General features: G+C 35.3%; 1 protein-coding gene across 1 annotated transcript in view; it reads left to right on the top strand.

Annotated features, from left to right (window-relative positions):
• The window catches only part of HS6ST3 (heparan sulfate 6-O-sulfotransferase 3), an 824,577-nt gene that overhangs the window by 812 nt on the left and 801,430 nt on the right, over window positions 1-22,335 (top strand). The gene's annotated exons all lie outside the window — the stretch shown is intronic.

Genomic DNA, 22,335 nt, shown 5'->3' with positions numbered 1-22,335 from the left:
GGGTTAGAATAGTGGAAAGAGGTTAAAAGGAACCTTCGTCTGATCCTTTGGTTTTGAACTCACTCCTCACCCCATCCTCTCCCTCCCCCACACTCAAAGAAATTTAGAAAGACTGGGTACATAGGTATTGCTTGTGGGTCTCTTGGTTCAAAGGTGAAGGGTTAGATCCAGGGGACAGTCATATCTTATGCATAATCTTCCAAGTCAGTCAAGAAAACAAATAAATGGGCAGCGGTGGAAGGTGAGCTGATTGTGTGTGTGGGGGGGAAATATGGAGTGGGCAAACTGCTCCTCAGATAATCTAATAGCCTGAGTGCTGGATGTCTCGGGTGAAAAAAAAAGAAAGAAAGAAAATACTTCTATAAGTAGCGCTCAGCCATTGTGGTACAAGAGTCGCTTGATGTTCTTGCTCTTCCTTGACAGACTCTGAGGGTTGATCTATTCCAAGTTATTCAGCATCTAGTGTTTTGGGCTCAAGATGCTGCCTCTTAGCAAGAATCTTTGCATTTGTTGATGCTTATCTTGAACAAATATTTATTGAGCTCTGTACCTGACGCTGTGCTAGGTGGCTACTGGGACATGGATGAGTAACACTTCTTTTCTTCCAGTGTAGAAGTGATTAATGTTTTGTTTTTTTTTTTTAAAGCATACTTTTGGGAATTAGGAAACTTTTACATTTGAATAGTCAATGAAAATGCTTTCTCTGTTGACATTCTATGAGAAGGGCATGGGCAAAGATTTTGGGTGGATACTTTTCCTGCCTACTACAATTTTAATACTATTCTCAACCCTATTCCTTATCTTAAAAATGAAGTATTATTTAAATAGTGTTTAACATCAATGTTTCTAGAAATTTTGTGGTCAAGAACTATGAATTAAAAAGCTCATTCTTAATTTGTTTATAGCAGATGGTTCGCCCCCAACCCCATTTGACACAGGAAACCTTCAGTAGCTAGCTGGAAGCTACCCAGATTTAGGAATTCAGCACGCTGGAGCATCTAATTCCACCTCATTCCTCTGAGAATGAACATAATTTCATTATGGGAATTTTACCGTGGCAGTTTTTCAAGGACCTTTGTTTCTCCCATTTAAAAATAGGCCTTTGTCAGCGTAAGAAATGGCTTGAAATTTGAAATGAAGGTCATAGGATAACGACTACCTCTTGCTTAGTGCATTTATTAAATGTTTTTACAAAGATTTGTGGTTGTATACAGCGTTAGGCTGTCACATTCATACTTTCAAACTTTGCTTCTTAAGAAATGACTACTTCAAAACATAATATATTTATACTTTGTTTTTCAAGTAAGTAGTACAATTTTTTTTGGAGAGTTCTTTGCCACTCATCTTGCTTTGACCTTTGCCCTCTTAATATAGTCCTCTTTAACCTTTTCAGAGTCAATCTTGTGTTCAACCAAAAATTTTGCTTGTCTCTCTCTTTTCAACATTGCATTATAGTATAGTAGTCAAATGTCTTCATAGGCTGGAGCTGTAAGGGGCCTTTGACATTATCAATTTTAACTGCCTCATTGTAGAGATCAAAAAACTCCACTGAGTTTAAGTTAAGTGACATATCTAAGGTCACATGGGTAGTAAGTAGTATAGCAGGCATTCAAATCCAGGCCCACTTTTCCTTCCACTGTACAATGCTAGCACAAGAAAACATTTCCAATAGACATGGGAATTTTGACTTAACTGTGAAATGGTGCTGAGTGCTAGAAGTAGTAAATGCCACATAGCTAACTGAGCTAATTGCACCCATTACAAATAGCATAGTCTTCTTTCTGCACAAACCCTCCATTTCTCTGTATCTTGGCTGAGATTTTCACATATGTAACAAAAATTTCCCAACACGTGCTTTCTATTGAGCATTCAAATTATTTTTTTTTGTGCCAGCTATTCACAATGGACATATATTCTACCTTGAATCACAGGTTACTGGGCATTGATCACCCTGTTGTAGATTTCCCTTTGTTTTCTGATCTTTATAGTGTTATTTTCTATCCCACTTTTTATGGTATCCTGGGGTATTCCCATTTCTTTCTTATTTAGGTACTATGGGAAAGAATTGTTTTGTTTTATTTGAGAAGCACTGTATTAAGGGACTAGGGGAGAGTAGGTGATGAAGTGATAGAAGGAGCTGAAAATTGTGACTGTTCAGGGTAGTATAGATATAATTATTTACCAGCCCTTGCTGGTACATGGTTTTCTATACATAGTTTTCTACGATCTACTGGATTACTCTCAATAATGGAGGATGCACAATCATCTACAATAAAAAATGGCGTAGTCTATTTCTATATGGGAAGCAAGATAATTGTTTCTACTTGAGGAACTGGGCTGGCTGGAGGCAAAATTTTAAATTAGAAGAAGTACCCCCTTCTGTGTTCCTTTCTTCTCCCCATCTAAGAGGACTCCATCTTTTTCTGACTATTCCCCCATTTAGCCTCCTTATAGGAAAGGATCTGATGAAGTCATTCACACTAAGCTTTAAGTGACTGTGGTTCCCTATCACTCCTCCCATGTATACATGGCCTTTTAGCAGTCTTTAAAATGTTAAATGTGGAATTTGAGATATCATTTAGGGGATTAGGGAGTTATGTTAAGGAGGGAGAGGGCAAGAATGCTTTCCCAGTCACCCTAGAAGCGTACTATATGGGAGATTGCCTATTGTGGTAAGGCCAGCCTTAATGAACAGTCAGGATAGTAGTAAGAATAGCTGAGAAGAATAGTAATAACCTTTTTAAAATGAAGATACTATTTGCCCTTACTTTGAGATCAGGAAAGCCTGTTGTATACTTTAAACCCCATATATATATGAGCTAAAGAGACCTGGAGTGGGAGGGCAATAGGGAATATAATTGGGATGAGGAAAGCTAATCCTGCAGGGTATCCTGGGGAATTTTGTGTTAGTGGGATCTAGAAATAGCTATTGATCATATTAAACATCAATACCTGGAGTGTATAAGAAATATCATCTTGGTGTTTGCTTTTGCAAATGAGACAAATGTTACAGTTTTGTTCCTGATCTACTGTGCTGGGAATCAACTGTACAGAAGTGGTGGAGAAATCAGCCTGTGAATATGGTAGAAAAGAGGAATGAAGCTCAAGTACTGACTGGCTTCAGCTATATATGGACCTTAATTATCTAGACTCATTAGTATGGAGTTGGCTAGAATTTGACTATTCTATACTTTCTTCTTGATCACATTACTCTTGTTTCCCCGTTTACAACATTTTTAGTCTTTCATGCCACTCCTGTTGATTTCTGCCCATCATCTTTTTTTTGGGAGTATCCTTCTTTAAATCCTTGAGGTTAGGGATTGTTTCTGCCTTTCTTCATGTCCCCATTGCTTTATATATTGCTTGGCACATAGTAGGTGCTTAATACATGCTTGCTGACTTGATTTGGTTGGAGTATCTCTCACTTTGAATATTTTCATATTATATTTTTGATCTCCTTTATCTGGACAAGGGTATTTTAGTCAGTTCTTTTCTTTGGTTGTATGTCCCACATTTGGCATTTTGGGGACTTGCTTACTTTGATTTATGTGTGAAGCCATTTATATTATGCTGCCCTTTCTCTTTTCATTTTTGGTTTCTTTTCTAAATACCCAGGTTTTCAATTCCTTTTTTCTCTTTTTTAAGTTGTATGTTTGTGTTAATTTGTTAATAATGCTACAAAGGTAGTCTTTCTGTTTCTCCCCTTCCTTTTATTTTTGTAATTATTTCTTGCTATTCCTCCACTTCTATTTTTACTTTTGCTTTAACTTGAGTTTTTGACCCATGATGTTTAATTAAATTTTACAGCACAATTTTGCTTTTTAGATAGGGCCTAATCTCCTTTGTCACTTAAATTAGGGAAGGGGAAGTTATAGTTTGGCCCTTGGGCTATTGCTCCACACAGTCTGTCACAGGGTTAACCTTTTATTTTGAAAGTATGCATGGGTATCTCTTTTGCAGAACACAGATGATAATCAACTGAAATAGATTTCTTTGTTTTGAAAATATCAAGCAATTTACTTGTTATAAAATCTTATTTTAATTCCCTTCTTTTATTTTGTTTTGTTTCGATGATTATAGAATTTTCAACTGAAACAGACCTTATAGATCATGTAATCCAACCTGCTCCTTTTACAGATGAAGAAACTGAGGGTCAAGGAGGTTAAAATACAGCTAGTAAATAGCAGAGTTGGGCTTTTTAATAATAACAGATACTTACAAAATATTTTAAAGTTTGTAAAGCATCTTACATATATCATCTCATTCTAACCATTTAGCAACTTATTGAGGCAGGTATTATCAGTAATTTTATATATATATATACATATGCAGATATTAATAGTAATATATAATGATATATGATATATAATGCATACTGATACTAATACTTGTCCCTATATATATTTATCTATCTGTATATCAGTGTATAATAATACTGATACCGTCCTCAGTGGTTGTTACATAGTTCAAATGAGATTTTTCATATATCTATATCTATATCTATATCTATATCTATACATGTTTGTGTGTATGTTCGTGTGCTTTATAAAACTTAAAGCACTCTGTGTCATTCATAGAGAGCTGAACTTGCAATCATTTAAACCAAATAGCAACTCACCGAGGTAGGTTTTGTTATATACTAATCTCTCTCTCCTTCTGTATATATACACACATATACATACATACATACACATACGTGTATATGTGTGTGTGTATATCTCTATATCAGTCTATCTAACTTTGTCTCAGTGAGTTGTTTTGTGGTTCAAATGATTCCAAGTTCAGCTCTCTATCTGCTATACCGTCCTGCCTCATGGAATCTTTTGACCCTAAATCAAGGGGCTCATTTCTTTATTCTTTGCAGTACTTCATATTTTGGTTGTAATTTCTTTTCCCTACTGTGGAAAATGTGGTAGATAAATGGAAGAACCATTCAGGTTTGCCAAGGCATGAAGTTGTTAGGTCATTTTGACTCTAAAGGCAGAATCAATAGAAGAAAAATTAAGTCATGATTTCATAGGATCAGGATTCTGTCAAAGTTACTATGAATTTTGCATATGAGGTACTTAATAAATGTTTGTTGAATTGAATAACTTCAATTCAATTACAGCCTCGAGAACTAATTAGTTCCTGGAGAGTACCAGTCAATCAATATATTTCTCATAAACAGTATTTTCCAAAGTGTTCTGTGGGTTCCTTCTGTGTGAATAGGGATTCTCTGTCCAGATTTCAGTATTAGCAGTATTTCTTGAGTGTGGGCTAGAAAAGAGGTAGAAAAAGCATGGTAGATATTTCATTGAGTCTCAGGGATGATGTTGTAGGGAAGGTAGCATCCTTACTCTATGGCAAATGTTTCCTATTGCTGACCCTTGCATTATCTCACTTCATGGTATCATTTGATAGTCTTACAAAAATCTTGTGAGGTAGGCAGGGCTGTTATAATCATCTTATAGTTAAGGAAAATGAGGCTCCAAGAGGTTAAATGACTTCTCTAAGGGTGCACAGCCAATAAATGACTCTGCCATATTTTCTGATTTCTTTGCCAGGGTTCTATCTATTGTAGTCCCCTGACCATTTGTGATGTCAAACATAGGATCATGGAAATGATAGGCTTGAAAAAGTCTTCAGAATTTCCATTATCCCTCTGCCTCTAGGTCTACCTACCCTGTTCTAGACAGATGAGTATCTTTTCCCATTTTGAAAATACCATAAGAATGAAATAATCTATGTGTTTGCCTTTCAATGGCAGGGATAATGCTCTCTGTTGTGATCTATTGGTACAGTTTTAGGGGCTTTTGTGGTTATAAGGTAAATATTAATGAATGAATAAACCTTCTTCTCAAAGATAATTTTTTACTTTGAGGAGTTCTGACTTAGAAAATTATTTTTGCAAAGCACAATTACAGATCAAATTCTAACTGGTCCTTAGGGTAGAGGCTCTGTTAGCTCTGGGTCAGCTCCTTAGTAAAGGTAGCCTTCCAGAGTATCCTTGGGTAAAGAAGAATTCTGGTTACTATTGCCCTGAAAGACTTCTTTCCCTTTGTTAAAGAGATTGCTTTTCTACAGAAGGAAACAGTTTTCAAGCTGTTAGTACATTCTTATCTAAGCTTCTGGGTTTCATAAATCTTTGAATTTAGGAACAAGAGGCTACTAAGAACAAATCACGCCAGACTAACCTCCTTTCCTTGTCTGGTTTGACAGGCTGATAGATCAGGCTATATTGTCATGTATTCTAATTGCTATGCCTCCTAGATGCAGATTTGGTAAGCATGCATTCAATTTTTATCCAAGTCATTCATAAAATCAACACTGTTATGGAATTGTTGTTTAGCTCTAGATTTGTCTAGCTTGTACTATCATCCAGCAGAATATTTTGTAAAGTCTTCCAGGAAATCTTTATAGACAAGATGAAGATATATAACCTGGGTGATGGTACATTTAGGTGAAGTTATGCTTTCTTAAACAATAGTTTTGGACAAATGTTGGTTAGTAGTTTGAAATCAACATAAAGGAATGTCTATAGTAATATGATAAGGGGCTTTTTTCTTATTATTGATTTTATCAATGACTTGGGTGAAAACATTCATTCATTCCACAAGTCTTTTTTCAAGATCTTTATTCATGCCAAGAACTGTGCTAGGTTCCAGGAATACAAATACAAAATGAAGTCTTCAAGTTACTTACATTCTACTGGGGAGGGGAGGGGAGGGGAGAAAGAAATATATATGTAAAGATTAGATATAAAATAAAAACAGAATAGAAAACCTACAAGGAAGCAAAGAAAAGCTGGGTAGGTTTGAAAACAATATGTGATATTTATGATACAGGTTTTCTTGAAATGGAAGTTTATTGTTTTATATCGAATCCTCCCTTTATGTTCTGCTGTGTATATGACAATGTTCTTTGTTTTTCTTTTCTTGTTTTGTATTTAAGTTTAAAATGAATAAAAAATTATAAAAAAATCCCCAAATAGGTACAAAGTATTTGGGTTGGGGAGAGGATACCAGCAATTATCACAGTCAGTATAGGCTTCCCATAGAAGGTATTTTGAAGGAATCTAGGGATTCTACAAAATTGTGCTTCAATCTTCATCGAACTCCACCAGTTCTTTCTCTGGAGGTGGATATCATTTTTCATCACAAGTCCTTTGGAATTGTCTTGGATCATTGTATTGCTGAAAATAGCTAACTCATTCATAGTTGATCAGCATACAATATTACTGTTAGTGTGTATAATGTTCTCCTGGTTCTGCCCAATTCATTTTGCATCAGTTCATATAACCCTTTTAAGTTTTTCTGAAATCATATTACTCATCATTTCTTGTAGCGCAATAGTATTCCATTAAAATCTTATGTTAGGAGAGAGTACATCCTAAATATCAAGGACAACCTGTGCAGAAAGACAAGGAGGTAGGAGATCCAATATTGTGTAGGGGAACAATAAACAGACCAGACTAGAAGGGAGAGTTCATGAAAGAGACAAATGTGTATTAAGCCTTCAAAAGGAAGTCTTGACAAGATCTTTAAAAGTCAAATAGAAAAGTTTATATTTTTCCTAGAGGCAAGAGGGAGGTACTGGACCTTCTTGAGCAGGGGAGTGACAGAAGTCATACTTATCAAATCTATTTGCAAAAGAGAGAAGGCTAATAATAGCTTTGATGACATTAATAGCTAAACATTTATGCTTGCTTTAACATTTAGAAATTAGTTTCTGTTATCTGATCATTGTAACACCCTGTGAGTTGGGTGCTATTATTATCCCCATTTTACAGATGAGTCAACTGAGGTTTGAAGAGATTCAATGACTTGTCAGGGTCACATTGCTACTGAATGGCTGAGGCAGAATTCAGACTCAGGTTTTCCTGATGGCTAAGTCCAGTATTCCATCTACTATTCTAACTAGATGACTCCTGTGATTTCATTAGTATATATAGGGAACTACTGGGTTAGGAAATGCCATATATGCAAGTTGTACTTTCTCTGCAATTAGTGACTAGATCACTGACAGGTAAGTGTCTTTCCTAGGATCTCACAGTAGAGCTAATATAAAAATGACAAACCAAGATTCAAAATTCTAGAGCAAAACCAATAAAATAAAATTTAACAAGGATAAATATAAAACTTTATATTTATGTTCAAAAATAAATTATACAAAAAAGATGGTGAGATAACAGTTCATATGAAAAAAATCTCAGAGGTTATAATTGACTGCAAAATCATTGGTCAGCAGTGCAGTGTATCTGCCTCAAAAAGCCATTACAATCATAGGCTACATTAGTAAAATTACATTATCTAACCCAAGGGATGTAGATCTATGTCCTTCAGACCACATATTCAGTATTTTAAGTTCCGATCACCCCATTTTCATAGTGACAATGATAATGTACACCTTGTCCAAAAGAAGGAAACAATGATGGTGATATAGAGAGGACAGTTGAAGGCAGTGAAGATTTTTATCTTGAAGATGACTATAAATTATGAAGTACCTTAATTAAGATCCATATATTATTTTTGAAGCCATCATTAGTTTTTGAAACAAGGCAAGCCTCCTGAGGCTCTTTATTTGATTTGATTATCTTTTTAAAATTTATTATTTATTTTTAATATCATTTAAAAATATTGAGTTCTAAATTCTTTCTCACCCTCCTCCACCCATTGAGAAAGTAAGAAATGTGGTATCATTTATACATGTGAAATGCAAAAGATATTTCCCTATTGGCAATGTTGCAAAACAAGCAAGAAAAATAAAGTGAAAATTATGCTTCAATCTTCATCGAACTCCATCAGTTCTTTCTCTGGAGGTGGATATCATTTTTCATCATAAGTCCTTCAGAATTGTCTTGGATCATTGTATTGCTGAAAATAGCTCAGTCATTCACAGATGATCAGCATACAATATTACTGTTAGTGTGTATAATGTTCTCTTGGTTCTGCCCAATTCATTTTGCATCAGTTCATATAATACTTTTCAGGTTTTTCTGAAACCATACTACTCATCATTTCTTGTAGCACAATAGTATTCCATTAAAATCTTATGTTATAGCTTGTTCAGCCATTCCCCAATTGATGGGCATCTTCTCAATTTTCAATTCTTTGAAACCACAAAAAGATCCACTGTAGATATTTTTGTATATATATAGGTCCTTTTTCTTTTTCTTTGATCTGTTTGAGATACAGATCTAGTAGTCCTATTGCTGAGTTAAGTGTATGCACAGTTTTATAGCCTTTTGAACATAGTTCCAAATTGCTTTCCAGAATGGTTGAATCAGTTTACATCTCCAGCAACACTACAGTAATGTCCTTTTTTCCACATCCACACCAGCATTTGTCATTTTCCTTTTCTCTCATAATAGCTAATCAGATAGGTGTGAGGTGGTATCTCAGAGTTGTTTTAATTTACATTTATCTAATCAATAGTGATTTAGAGCATTTTTATATAACTATAGAAAGCTTTGTCTTCTGAAAACTGCCTGGTCATATTCTTAGACCATTCATCAAATACAGAATGAATCATGTTCTAAAAAAATTGACTGGGTTCTCTCTCTATATAAGAAATGAGCACTTTGTCAGAGAAACAGGATGTAAAAATTTTCTCTACAATTTCCTGCTTTCCTAATCTTGGCTGCACTGATTTTGTTTGTGCAAAACCTTTCTAATTTGATATAATCAAAATTATCCATTTTACTTCCTGTCATTTTCTCTATCTCTTGTTTGGCCATAAATTCTTGTCTTATCCATAGATCTGACAGATAAACTATTCCATGCTCCCTCAATTTGCTTATGATATCACCCTTTATGTCTAAATAACGTACTCATCTTGACCTTGTTTTGATATATGATGTGAGATGTTGGCCTATACTTAGTTTTTGCCAAACTGCTTTTCAGTTTTCCCATCAATTTTTGTCAAAACTATAATAATTTTCTACTGTGTATTGAGTACCTATTCTATTTCAGTGATCCACCACTCTATTTCTTATCCAGTACCAGATTATTTTGATGATTACTGTTTTGTAATATAGTTTGAGATCTGGTACTGCTAGACTATCTTCCTCCACATTTTTTTTCATTGTTTCCCTTAATATCCTTGATATTTTGTTCTTCCAGATGAAGTGTGTTATTATTTTTTTCTAGCCCTATAAAATAACTTTTTGGTAATTTGATTGATATGGCACTAAATAAGTAAATTAATTTAGGAATAATTTCCATTTTTATTATATTAGCTTGGCCTACCAATGAGCAATTAGTGTATCTCCATTTGTTTAGATGTCTTTATTTGTGTGAAAAATGTTTTGTAATTATGTCTATTTACTTCCCATGTTTGTCTTATCAGGTAGACTCCCAAGTATTTTGTATTTTCTGGAGTTATTTTAAATGGAATTTCTCTATCTCTTCCTGCTTGAGCTTTGTTGTAATCTATAGAAATGCTGATGTTTTATGTTTATTTATATCCTACAACTTGCTAAAGTTTTTAATTATTTTAAGAAGATTTTTAGTTGATTCTCTAGAATTCTCTAAGTATACTATGATGTCATCTGCAAAGAATGATAACTTTGTTTTCTCATTCTCTATTTTAATTCCTTTAATTCCTTTTTCTTGTCTTATTGTTGTATCTAGTATTTCTAGTACAATTTTGAATAATAGTGGGGATAATGGGTGTCCTTGCTTCCATGATCTTATTGAGAAGGCTTGTAGCTTATCCCCATTACAGATAATGCTTGCTGATGGTTTTTGATACATGACACTTATAATTTTAAGGAAAGCTCCATTAATTTCTCTACTTTCTAGTCTTTTTTAATAGGAGTGGGTGTTGTATTTTGTCAAAACCTTTTTCTGCTTCTATTGAGATAATCATATGATTTTTGTTCTTTTTGTTAGCAATACAGTAATTATGCTGATAGTTTTCCTAATATTGAACCAATCTTGTTTTCCTGGTATAAATCCCACTGGCCATAGTGTATGATCTGTGTATGTTAATGTAATCTTCTTGCCAGCATTTTATTTAAACTTTTTGCCTCAATATTCATTAAGGAAATTGGTCTACAGCTTTCTTTCTCTGTGTTTGCTCTTTCTGGTTTAGGTATCACCACCATATTTGTGTCCTAAAAGGAATTTAGTAGGACTCCCTCTTTGCCTATTTTCCTGAATAGTTTATATATAGAATTGCAATTAATTGTTCTTTAAATATTTGGTAGAATTCATTTGTAAATCTACTTGGTCCTGAGGATTTTTTCTTGGGAGCTCATTGATGGCTTGTTTTCATCCTTCCTTCCTTCCTTCTTTTCTTTTTCTTTCTTTTTAATTTTATCTTATTTTGAACTTAAGAAATAAAGCATTTCCACAACATAGTAGAATAAAAAAAAGATGATTGTACATGAAATTGCAAATCTGTTGTGTATGACTTTTAAATATATAATAAAGTTATCATGTAACTTTCTTTTTTTCTAAGGTAGGATTATTTATGTATTCTATTTCCTCTTCTGTTAATCTGGGCAATTCATATTTTTGTAGATATTCATCTATTTCACTTAGATTGTTAGATTTATTTAATTGAGCAGAATAGTTACTAATAATTGATTTAACTTCCTCTACCTTAGTGGTGAATTCATCTTTTTCATTTTTGATAGTGGTAATTTGATTTTCTTCTTTCTTTTTTTGAATCAAATTTTATAATCAAGTGATTTATCTATTTTATTGTTTTTTTCTCATAAACTAGATCCTAGTTATATTTATCACTTTATTAGTTCACACTTTAAATTTTATTAATCTGTCTTTTTATTTTCAGGATTTCCAATTTGGTGTTTAATTGAGGATTCAAAATTTGTACTTTTTATAGTTTTTAAAAATTGCATAACCAATTTGTTGATCTCCTCTTTCTCTATTTTATTGATATAAGTATTTAGAGACATAAAATTTCCCTTAAGTACTGCTTTGGCTGTGTTCCACACATTTTTGTGAGTTGTCTCATTTTTGTCATTCTCTTTAATTCAATTATTGCTTATTCCCATGATTTGCTCTTTGACCCATTTGTTCTTTAAGATTAGATCATTTGGTTTGCAATTAATTTTTTAACTATGTTCCCATGGACTTTTACTGAATGTAATTTTTATTGCGTCATGGTCTGAAAAGGATGCATTTAATATTTACGCTTCTCTGCATTTGTTTGTGAGGTTTTTATGCATGGTCAATTTTTGTGAAGGTGACATGTATAGCTAAGAAAAGGTATACTTCTTTTTATTTCTATTTAGTTTTCTCCAGAAATCTATCATATCAGTTTTTCTAAAATACTATCCATCTCCTTTCCTTCCAGAATATCCTTTTCCATTTGGCAAATTCTACTTTTTAAGGAGTTTTATCTTCCATGGATTTTTGAACCTCTTTTTACCAATTGGCCAATTCTGTTTTTAAGTTGTTATTTTCTTTAATATTTTTTGTGTCTTTATTACCAAGCTGTTGACTTTCTTTTCATAATTTTCTTTTTTTATTAGAATGTAATTTATTTAATTTTTTACTCTTAATTTATTTATTTTTGGTTTTCAACATTCACTTCCACAAGATTTGAGTTCCAAATTTTCTCCCCATCTCATCCTTCCTCCACCCCAAGATGGCATGCATTCTGAATAACCCCTCCCCTAATCTGTCCTCCTTTCTATCTCCCCTCCCTTCTCTTATCCCCTTCCCCTTCTATTTTCCTATAGGGCAGGATAGATTTCTATACCCCATTGACTGTATATCTTATTTTTCAGTTGCATGTGAAAACAATTTAACATTTGTTTTTAAAACTTTGGGTTCCAAATTTTCTCCCTCACTCCCTCCCCACCCACACTCATTGAGAAGGCAAGCAACTCGATACAGGTTATACATGTGTAGTAATGCAAAACATTTCCATAGTAGTCATGTTGTAAAAAACTAACTATATTTCCCTTTATCCTATCCCTCCCTCAATTCATTCTATTCTCTCTTTTGACCCTGTCCCTCCTCAGAAGTGTTTGCTTCTGATTACCCCCTCCCCCAATCTGCCCTACCCTCTATCATCCCCCCCTCTCTTATCCCCTTCCTATTTTCCTGTAGGGTAAGATAGATTTCCATACTCAATTGAGTGTGTATGTTATTCCCTCCTTTTTTTTTTCCTGGGCAATGGGGTTAAGTGACTTGCCCAGGGTCACACAGCTAGTAAGGGTTATGTGTCTGAGGCCATATTTGAACTCAGGTCCTCCTGAATCCAGTGCTGGTGCTCTATCCACTGTGCCACCTAGCTGCCCCCTGTTATTCCCTCCTTAAGCCAAATTGAGAATAAGATTCACTCATTCCCTCTCACCTTTCCCCACTTCCCCTCCACTGTAAAAGCCTTTTCTTGTCGGTTATGTGTGAGATAATTTACTCCATTCTACCTCTCCCTTTTTCATCCCAGTATAATCCTCTCTCACTTATTAATTTTATTTTCCAGATATCACCCCTTCATCTTCACCTCACCCTGTGCCACTGTCTATCTATCTATCCTTAAAATTTTTTCCCCTCCAACTACCCTACTACTGACAAAGGTCTCATGAGTTACAAATACCATCTTTCCATGCAGGAATATAAAGAGTTCAACCTTAATAAGTCCCTTATGATTTCTCTTTCCTGTTTACCTCTTCATGGTTCTCTTGAGTCTTGTATCTGAAAGTAGAATTTTCTATTCAGCCCTAATCCTTTCACCAAGAATACTTGAAAGTCCTCTATTTCAGTGAATGTACATTTTTTCCCCTGAAGCATTATATTCAGTTTTGCTGGGTAGGTGATTCTTGGTTGTAATCCTGTCTCCTTTGACCTCTGGAATATTATATTCCATGCCCTCTGGTCTCTTAATGTAGAAGCTGCTAAATCTTGTGCTGTCCTGATTGTCTTTCCACAATACTTGAGTTGTTTCTTTCTGGCTGCTTGCAATATTTTCTCCTTGACCTGGGAACTTTGGAATTTGGCTACAATATTCCTACTTTTCCTTTGGGGATCTCTTTTAGGAGGTGATTGGTGGATTCTTTCAATGTCTATTTTGCCCTCTGGTTCTAAAATATCAGTGCAGTTTTCCTTGATAATTTCTTGAAAGATGATGTCTAGGCTCTTTTTTTGATCATGGTTTTTAGATAGTCCAATAATTTTAAAATTATCTCTCCTGGATCTATTTTCCAGATCAGTTGTTTTTCCGATGAGATATTTCATATTGTCTTCTATTTTTTTCATTCTTTTTGTTATGTTTTACAATGTCTTGATTTCTCATAAAGTCACTAGTTTCCATTTGCTCCATTCTAATTTTTAAGGAAGTATTTTCTTCAGTGAGCTTTTGGACTTCCTTTCCCGTTTTGCCAATTCTGCTTTTGAAGGCATTCTTCTCATTGGTTTTTTGGACCTCTTTTCCTATTTGGGTTAGGCTATTTTAAGGTGTTATTTTCTTCTGTATTTTTTGGGGTCTCCTTTAGCAAGCTGTTGACTAGTTTTTCATGATTTTCTTGCATCACTCTCATTTCTCTTCCCAGATTTTTTCTGCTTCTCTTACTTGCTTCTCAAAATCCTTTTTGAGCTTTTCCATGGCCTAGGACTGATTCATATTTTTCTCAGAGGCCTTGGATATAGGAGCTTTGACTTTGTTGTCTTCTGGTTGTATGTTTTGAGCTTCTTTGTCACCAAAGAAAGATTCTGTGGTCTGATTGAACTCATGTTCCCAGCCAATTACTTGAGTTTTAAACTCCTTGTTAAGGTAGTGGTCTGCTTATAGTGTTGAGGATGTACTGTTCCAAGCTTTGGGGGTTTTGTGCAGCTGTTTTCAGAGATAGTTCTAGGGACCTGTAAATTTTCCATTCTTCCAAGGTGTTATGATAGGGTGAGGTGTTTACTACTTTCCTGGCCTGTGTTCTGGTCTATGAGTGACCACAAGCACTCTTTTCTGCCTTGGAACTGTGAGGAGGATTCCCTCTCCACCACTGCCACAAACTCCACATACTAGCACCCCTCCTTGCCCCGGAACTGTGACCCAGATCTAAGCATGGGCAAAGCAAGAGATTTCTATATCAGCACCAGCAAAGAGATCCCTGCAATCCCCCTCTGATCAGCCACTTAATTTCCTCCTCCATCTGTGGGCTGAGAGCTCTGGAAGCAGTTGCCATCCCAGGGCTATGGGGAGACCGGGCTGGGGACCAAGCTTCTCTCTCACTGTGGTCACAGACCTTTCCTACTGGCCTTCTAAGTTGTCTTTGGCATTTGTGTGTTGAGAATTATGGAAACCACCACAGTTGCCCATTATTCAGTCCCCTGAGGCCTGCTCTACATTCACTGAGGCCTGGTCTTTGTCTGCATACCCATGCTGAACTGTGCTCCTTTCCCAGCCTGGTGCAATAGACTTTTCTAATCAATCATCCAGGTTGTCTTGGGCTGGAAATTTGTTTCATTCTATTTTTTTTTTTGAGTGTGTGGGTTCTGCTGCTCTAGAATTTGTTTAGAGTCATTTTTACATGTATTTGGAGGGGTTTGGGGGAGAGCTCAAGCAAGTCATTGCTTTTACTCTGCCATCTTGGCTCCACCTCCATAATTTTATTCCATCACTCTCATTCCCCACCCCACCCCCCATTTTTCCTATACTTCTTTTATTTGACTTTTAAATTTGTTTTTGTGCTCTTCTAGGAATTCTTGTTGGACTTGTATCAAATTCACATTTTTCTTTGAGGTTTTGCTTACAGTCATCTTTACCTTGATGTCTTCTTCTGAGTTTGTGTCTTGATCTTCCCTGTCACCACAGTAGCTTTTAATAGTTAAGTTATTTTTTGTTGTTATTTGCTCATTTTTACAGCCTATTTCTTTGAACTTTACATTAAAGTTGGGCTCTGTTTCCTGGGGGAAAAGGGGCACTCTCCCAAGCTTCAGGTTTTTCATGCTGCTGTTTTCAGAGCTACTTCTCGGGGTCTGTAAGTTTTTAGTGCCTTCAATGTATTATGATACAAGAAGAAGTGTGGTCACTGCTCTCCTGGTCTGTACTCTAGTTTTTACCCAGGAAAGGATGTTGCACCCCTACAGCTGCAAGTGCTGCCACTCCTCATGGCCTTGGAGCTATGACTAGTTTCCTTGCTCTCTTGTGAGTGACCACAAGCACTCTTCTCCAATCCAGAACTATGACCAGGACCTTCACTCCCCTGTATCCTCAAATACTATCATTTCTCTTGGCCCTGAAACTGTGATCAGCGTCCCTGTGCCCCTGCTCTCCTGCAGCTGCAAGTGCTAGTGCTTCAAGCTGGAATTGCAACCCAGAACTACATATAGGCAATCCAGTGTCAGTAAAAGGCCCCATATAATTTCTTTCTGCCTAGTTTTCCAACTCCCTTACTCTCTCTGGTCTGAGAATTGTGGAAGCTGCTGCTGCCTGGTTATAACTTCCTTCACAGCCTGTTGCTGGTGTTGCTATGGTGTGTACTGCACTTTGGGCCAGCTCCAACCCTAGTGTCACAGACCTCTTCTCCTACATCCTCAGTTGTTTTGGGTTGCAAAAATACCTCACCCCCCCACCAACAAAAGTTGACTCTGCCACTCCAGAATTAAATTTGTAGCATTATTTTAAAGTTGTTTGGAGGGGCATGCTGGGTGAATTTGCTGAGTTGCAGCCTAAACTCTGCCATCTTGGCTCCCCATTATTTGATTTTAGACTCTAAGCCTGAAACTTCTGTAACTGTAGCCAGGTGAATATTTGTGTCTTGTGTTGGCTGAGCATGTCCAAAATTTTAAGCTTTCTAATTGTCATGGACATTTAATATTTAACATTATTTAGCTTCTTATTCTTTTCTACTAAATGCAACTCAATTGAAATATCAGGAAAATGATTTAAATGTTAATTATTAGTTATAAATCTGAGGCAAGTTAGACTATGGAGCAATATTTTTCAAGCACCAAGATAGAAACTGATAGTTCTGTGACTAACAGAACCATTAGGTATCACTGCCTATCTGAACCTCAGGTCTATGTTACCTTTACTTTCAATGTACAGTGCTTCTGGTTGTTAAAATGATCCAGATCATTAACTTCTGGAAATTTGGTTATGGAAATTAATTGATTGCCTTAGTCTCCCCTTCAGCTTTGAGCTGTGCATTGCCAATTGTCTATTGTCAGTGAGTCAACTAGTATTTATTGAGTATCTTCTATGTGCCAAGTACTGTGTTAGGCATTGAGAATAGAGAGAAAGGCCAAAGACAGTTTCTGCTCTCAAGGAGCTTATAATTTAATGAGGGAGACAGCTTGAAAACAACTATGCACAAGCAAGTTATATACAGGATAAATTGGAGGAAAGCAACAGAAGGAACACGTTAACATTAAGGGTGATAAGATGAACAAGAATGGGGGAGAAACCAAATAGCAGACTATTGAAATAATCTAGGCTTGAGGTAATAAGGATCTCATCCTGCACCAGCTAGGTGGTACATTGGATAGAGTGCCTGCCCTGATGGCAAGGAGACCTGAGTTTAAATCTTGTACTTACTAGCTATGGGACCCTGAGCAAGTAATGTAAACTCCTTGAGGTTAGAAGGCATTTTGTTTTTATCTTGCATGTACTATGTGCTTCATATATACTTGTTGATTAGTTGAATGAATGAACGAATAAATGAGAGCTGTTAATCGTATACTCCCCTTCTGACTGGGCTTGACTCTTTAAGAAAAGTTCTCCTCAAAGACAGTGAGCTAGCATGCTAATATTAGGAAAAGTTCCTGTTATTTGTTATGAACAAACTATATTTCTTGATTAATTGTTTTCAAAACCAGAAACAAAAAATATGGTAAAAGATAATTTTATATCATTTTTCCTTCACCTATAAAAGTAGGCTGGAGTATGACTATAAAAAGTTTAATATACCAAGTTGAGAAGTTTGTATTTTATCACAGAGACTATAGGAAGTCACAAAGATTTTTTTATCAGGTTAGTGATGTGATCAGAGATAAGCTTTAGGAAGATTATGTTGTCAGCTGTTCAGAGGAAGAAATAGAGAGAGGAGAAGGGAGTATGTTAAGCTCTTTTTTGGATCTCAATTCTATTATTGAACACATTAGATATTCCTCCTGGCTTCTGTCATCCATAAGTTTCATAAGCATGCTGTCTATACCTTTATCTGAGTTATTGATTAAAGTTTTCTAACAAAATAGTGCCAAGCTCAGAGCTCTAGGGAATTCCACTAGAGATCTTCTTCTAGGTCAGGGATTCCTACCCTAAGGTCCAGTGGTTTCATAGATAGATTTCAGGGAGTCTCTAAAATTTCACTAAACCCTAACTGAAATTTAGGATTTCTTTCAATTATGAATTAAAACAATTATTTTGTGAAGGAGTCCATGGGCCTTACTCTATGATGCCAAAAGACTCCATGACACAAAAAACATTTATGAACCTTTGCTCTAGGTTAATATCAATCCATTGATTGCCTGTATTTGGGTTCAATTGTTTAATAAGTTCTAAATTAGTGTACTATTATTTATCTCATTATCTCTTCATTTTATCAACAAAGAAATTGTGAGAGACTTTGTCAAATGCTTTACTGAAATCCAGACATAATATGTCTATGGCATTTCCTAATCTAACTTAATAGTGACACTGTTACAAAAAAAAAAAAATGAGACTAGCCTGACATGACTTCTTCTTATTGGGTCTGTTCTGGCTTTTAGTGAAGTCTGATTCCTTTTCTAAGTTCTCAATATCATCTCTTTATTAATGCCTCCTATATTTCCCCCCAGAAATCTAAGTTAAGCTTACAGTATAAATAATCCATTTTATTCTTAACAAAGAAGTGCAAACCTAAATTTTAGGCAAGATGCTTTACTTTTTTATTCCAAAGAAGATTATCAAATTTCTAGAGAAATGTAAGTCAATCAATAAACCTATGCCTCTAGTTGTGAAATCAAGGTATAAGTGCTCTGGTTGATAGAATAGTCTGGTTGACAAATAAGTCTGCTATATAAAAACTATAATCTTATTAACAAGAATACTTTAAATATATGATTCTCATATTTTTAGTGATTTCTCATAATAGTAGGTCTCTTTTTCCTGTATGCATCCATGCCATTATCCCATATTGCTTTTTGGTAACTTAAATAACTTTATATTAATATGATTGAAAAGGCATTTTTTTCCCTTTCCCTTCTCTCAAGAACCAAATGTGGAAATAGGTTGACAATTCAGGCATCAGAGTAAGTGGATGGTAGTTGAAGTTGAAGTTGAAGTAAAACTTTGGCTAGTTATTAGGTTAATTGATGTCAGTGAATACATGGGTTGCTGGTATCGGAGCTCCTTTAAAAAAGGAGGGCAAAGCTCAAGATAAGCAGGAGTCATAGATCTGACCCAGTGAGTTCAGAACCCTGGATAGCTCCATGGGAGAAAAGTTGTTGTTTATTCTTAGAGAAATAGCCTTACTCAGTTCTGCCCTTAAGCTGGAAATACCACATTGTTATATCAATGCTGGAACTAGATACTATGGGACTAGAACTCATGAGGTTATAAACTCATGTTATCAAGAATTTGACCCCACGTACCCACATCCCTTAAATGTCCAAAAAACAGATGTCACTTCACCACCACCAATTGGCTTAGCTCCACTCCAGGCTCTAGTTCCAAGTCCAACCCTATGAAGGGGAAATGTAAAGATCTTTGACTCATCATCTGCTTTGCTACTGATTCCACTCTGACCTTGAAACCTGGTTCTAAGTAACAGGGACAGTACCTTATTCTAAATGACTAAGTCCTACCTTGTACCCTAGTTCACTATCTTATTCTATGTATTTCCGCATGGGTATGCTACATAGTAGCTCAGCTCCTCTCAGATTGGGGTCCAGCCTTTCTTTTATTAATCTACCCACTGAATGGGTCTTGTCCCTAAACTCCAGGTCTTTTGGCAGGTCTACTGCCTGTTGTCAGATCTCCCAAGACTGACCAATTTCCTGCTTGGTTTTTACCTCTTGCCTACTGACAGATCAATCTTCACCTACCCCCACTATGACTCTACCTGCCTGCCAGATTAATCAGTACCTTTTTAACTTTGATTGTGAGGCTGTTTAGACACACAGCCAAATTCTCCTAACATCTGACAAATTTTTTCATACTCACCCATGATTAGGACTCTCCTACAGCCCTTATCCTTATTAGCATATTTGTATAGTTTATTGGTTCTGGGCATTCTTGGCCTGTCCTATATCATTTTCACCTAATACCCAACATTGAAATATCTTTTTCAGAGTAGCTGACTTATGTTGGAACTTCATGAGGGTGTCCATGTTCCCAGGGAGTTCAGAAGACTTTTCAGATGAAATAATTCTTTTCTTCCTTTGAATATCTTTTTCTCTAGGAAAACTACCTCTTTCAGGGAAAGGAACCTAATCTTTCCATTACTATCTTCTTCACTTAATATATCCTAAGTTATTTTTTTCTCCCCATTAATTGAGAGTATCATTCTTAATATGTGGAAATGGATAGTTCCAAACTCTTTTCTTTTTGTGTCTTTAAATTTTGAGGAAGATGTAAATGAAGCCAGTTTATACCATCCATATTAAAGTTTCCCGTGTATTCTCATGAAGTTTTCCTCCTGAGCCACATAGAACAAATAATAATGAACTAACATTAAGTTAGAAGGAATCACTAAATAACCATTATGTTATATTCATATGTGTTTAAAATATTCATAGAAAAATTTTGGCACCTTTAAGAAAAAGCAGCCTGAGAAAGTTGTAAAACTGCAAGGTTTAGCAAAGTAGCAGGTCAATGCTAGTTGCATATTGATAAAAGAGGATAGGGGAATTAATTGAGTAAGTTAAAAATTTAGTTAAAATTTTCCTGATTGGAAAGACATTCTCATGAGATTAGATACAGACTTTATTCAGATAGGAAGGGGTGAAACAGAAACATGAAATGCTTTTTTTCCCTATATATTTCATGCTCTTGACATATAAAAGAAAATCTTAAGAAATATAATATGCTCATAAATCACAATGGGAGTTTTCCTAAGGTTAGCAAGGTATCTATCTGCCTTTCATGAGAAAAGCTATGCTCTAGGGTGAATTGAGCCCATATTATTATGAGTCATATTATCAATAGTTCTAATTCATAGAGATAGCAAGCTGTAAGTAAATTTAAAGAAGGATCTGAATAAGCTAAAGGCCTAGATCTTTTTTTTTTAAATAACTTTACCTTTTCTTAGGAAAAGGATGTTTCATGTTCCCTACATTCACTGAATTTTCTGATAAAAGTTGCTACTTACTTTGGGCAACTTAACAAGTGGCCATTTGAAGACTTAAGTCATATTAATGCATTAATTATTAATTAATAATATTAATACTGAAACGAATTCTTTAGTTTTTGGAGGGACAATTTTTAGAAGTGGGGTACTAAGTTCTTCACCTTGTTTTTTATCCTTCTGGGACATGTATGTTAAGTTCTGGAATTGCTAAGAGGAATTGTGAATACTACTACTACTACTACTACTCCTTCCAGCACTATATAAAACCTGGAGCTGGCCTAAAACTTTAAGATTTGCAAAGTACTCTTCATATATGATCTTGTGTTTTCATATCAACCTTATGAAGTGGGTATTATAGGTATTGTTATATCTGTTTTATACATAAGAACACTGATGCTCAAATAATTAAGTTCATTGCTTGTGGTCAAAGTAAGAAATGCAAGAAACAGGATTTCTTGACTCTAATTACAGTATCTTTTCTATTATTGCATTCTAATCCTTCTCAAAATTGATAAACATTTCAAGTCTTCTCTTTCAAAAATATCCCACCAATTAGAAGCTCACTAGAATGAACAACTTTCTATTTTAAAATGAACATAACTCCACCCCAGTTAAGCTCATGCATTATTCACTCCATAGTGAAAATTACTTCATTTGGTTAGCTTTCCCCATAAACTCTTGCCAAAGTTAACCAAAACTGAGGAATAGGAATTTCATTAGGAGTTGGGAGAGGTGATGAAGTGAGTTGTGGGTAGTGGTGTGCTGATAGATGTATACCTAGTTTTCTGAAAAAAAAAAAGAATATGTATGATACATTTTAAAGTTTAATCTGCATTAACATTTTATCCAATACTTTCTTAACTCTATACAATGAACAAAACAATAAATCAAGCCCTGATTTGTAGCTTTCTGATTTCTAAGGTGTTACTACTCAAAATGAAAAATTACCAATTGGCTATTGTGAGCTGGTATGAACTACTTCCAGCACACCACTAGTCATAGGGGTGGTGGCTATTGGGTGGGTGGATAGAAGGATGATTTTGGAGCCTTACTCAACTTCTGGGGAGGGGATTTCTAGTCATACTGTTATTTTGATGTGTGTGTGTGTGTGT

The sequence above is a fragment of the Vombatus ursinus genome, unplaced genomic scaffold (assembly GCF_900497805.2).
Source record: "Vombatus ursinus unplaced genomic scaffold, bare-nosed wombat genome assembly UNPS02011014.1, whole genome shotgun sequence".
Classification (NCBI taxonomy): Eukaryota; Metazoa; Chordata; class Mammalia; order Diprotodontia; family Vombatidae; genus Vombatus; species Vombatus ursinus.
This window is presented reverse-complemented; position numbering and strand designations above follow the sequence as displayed.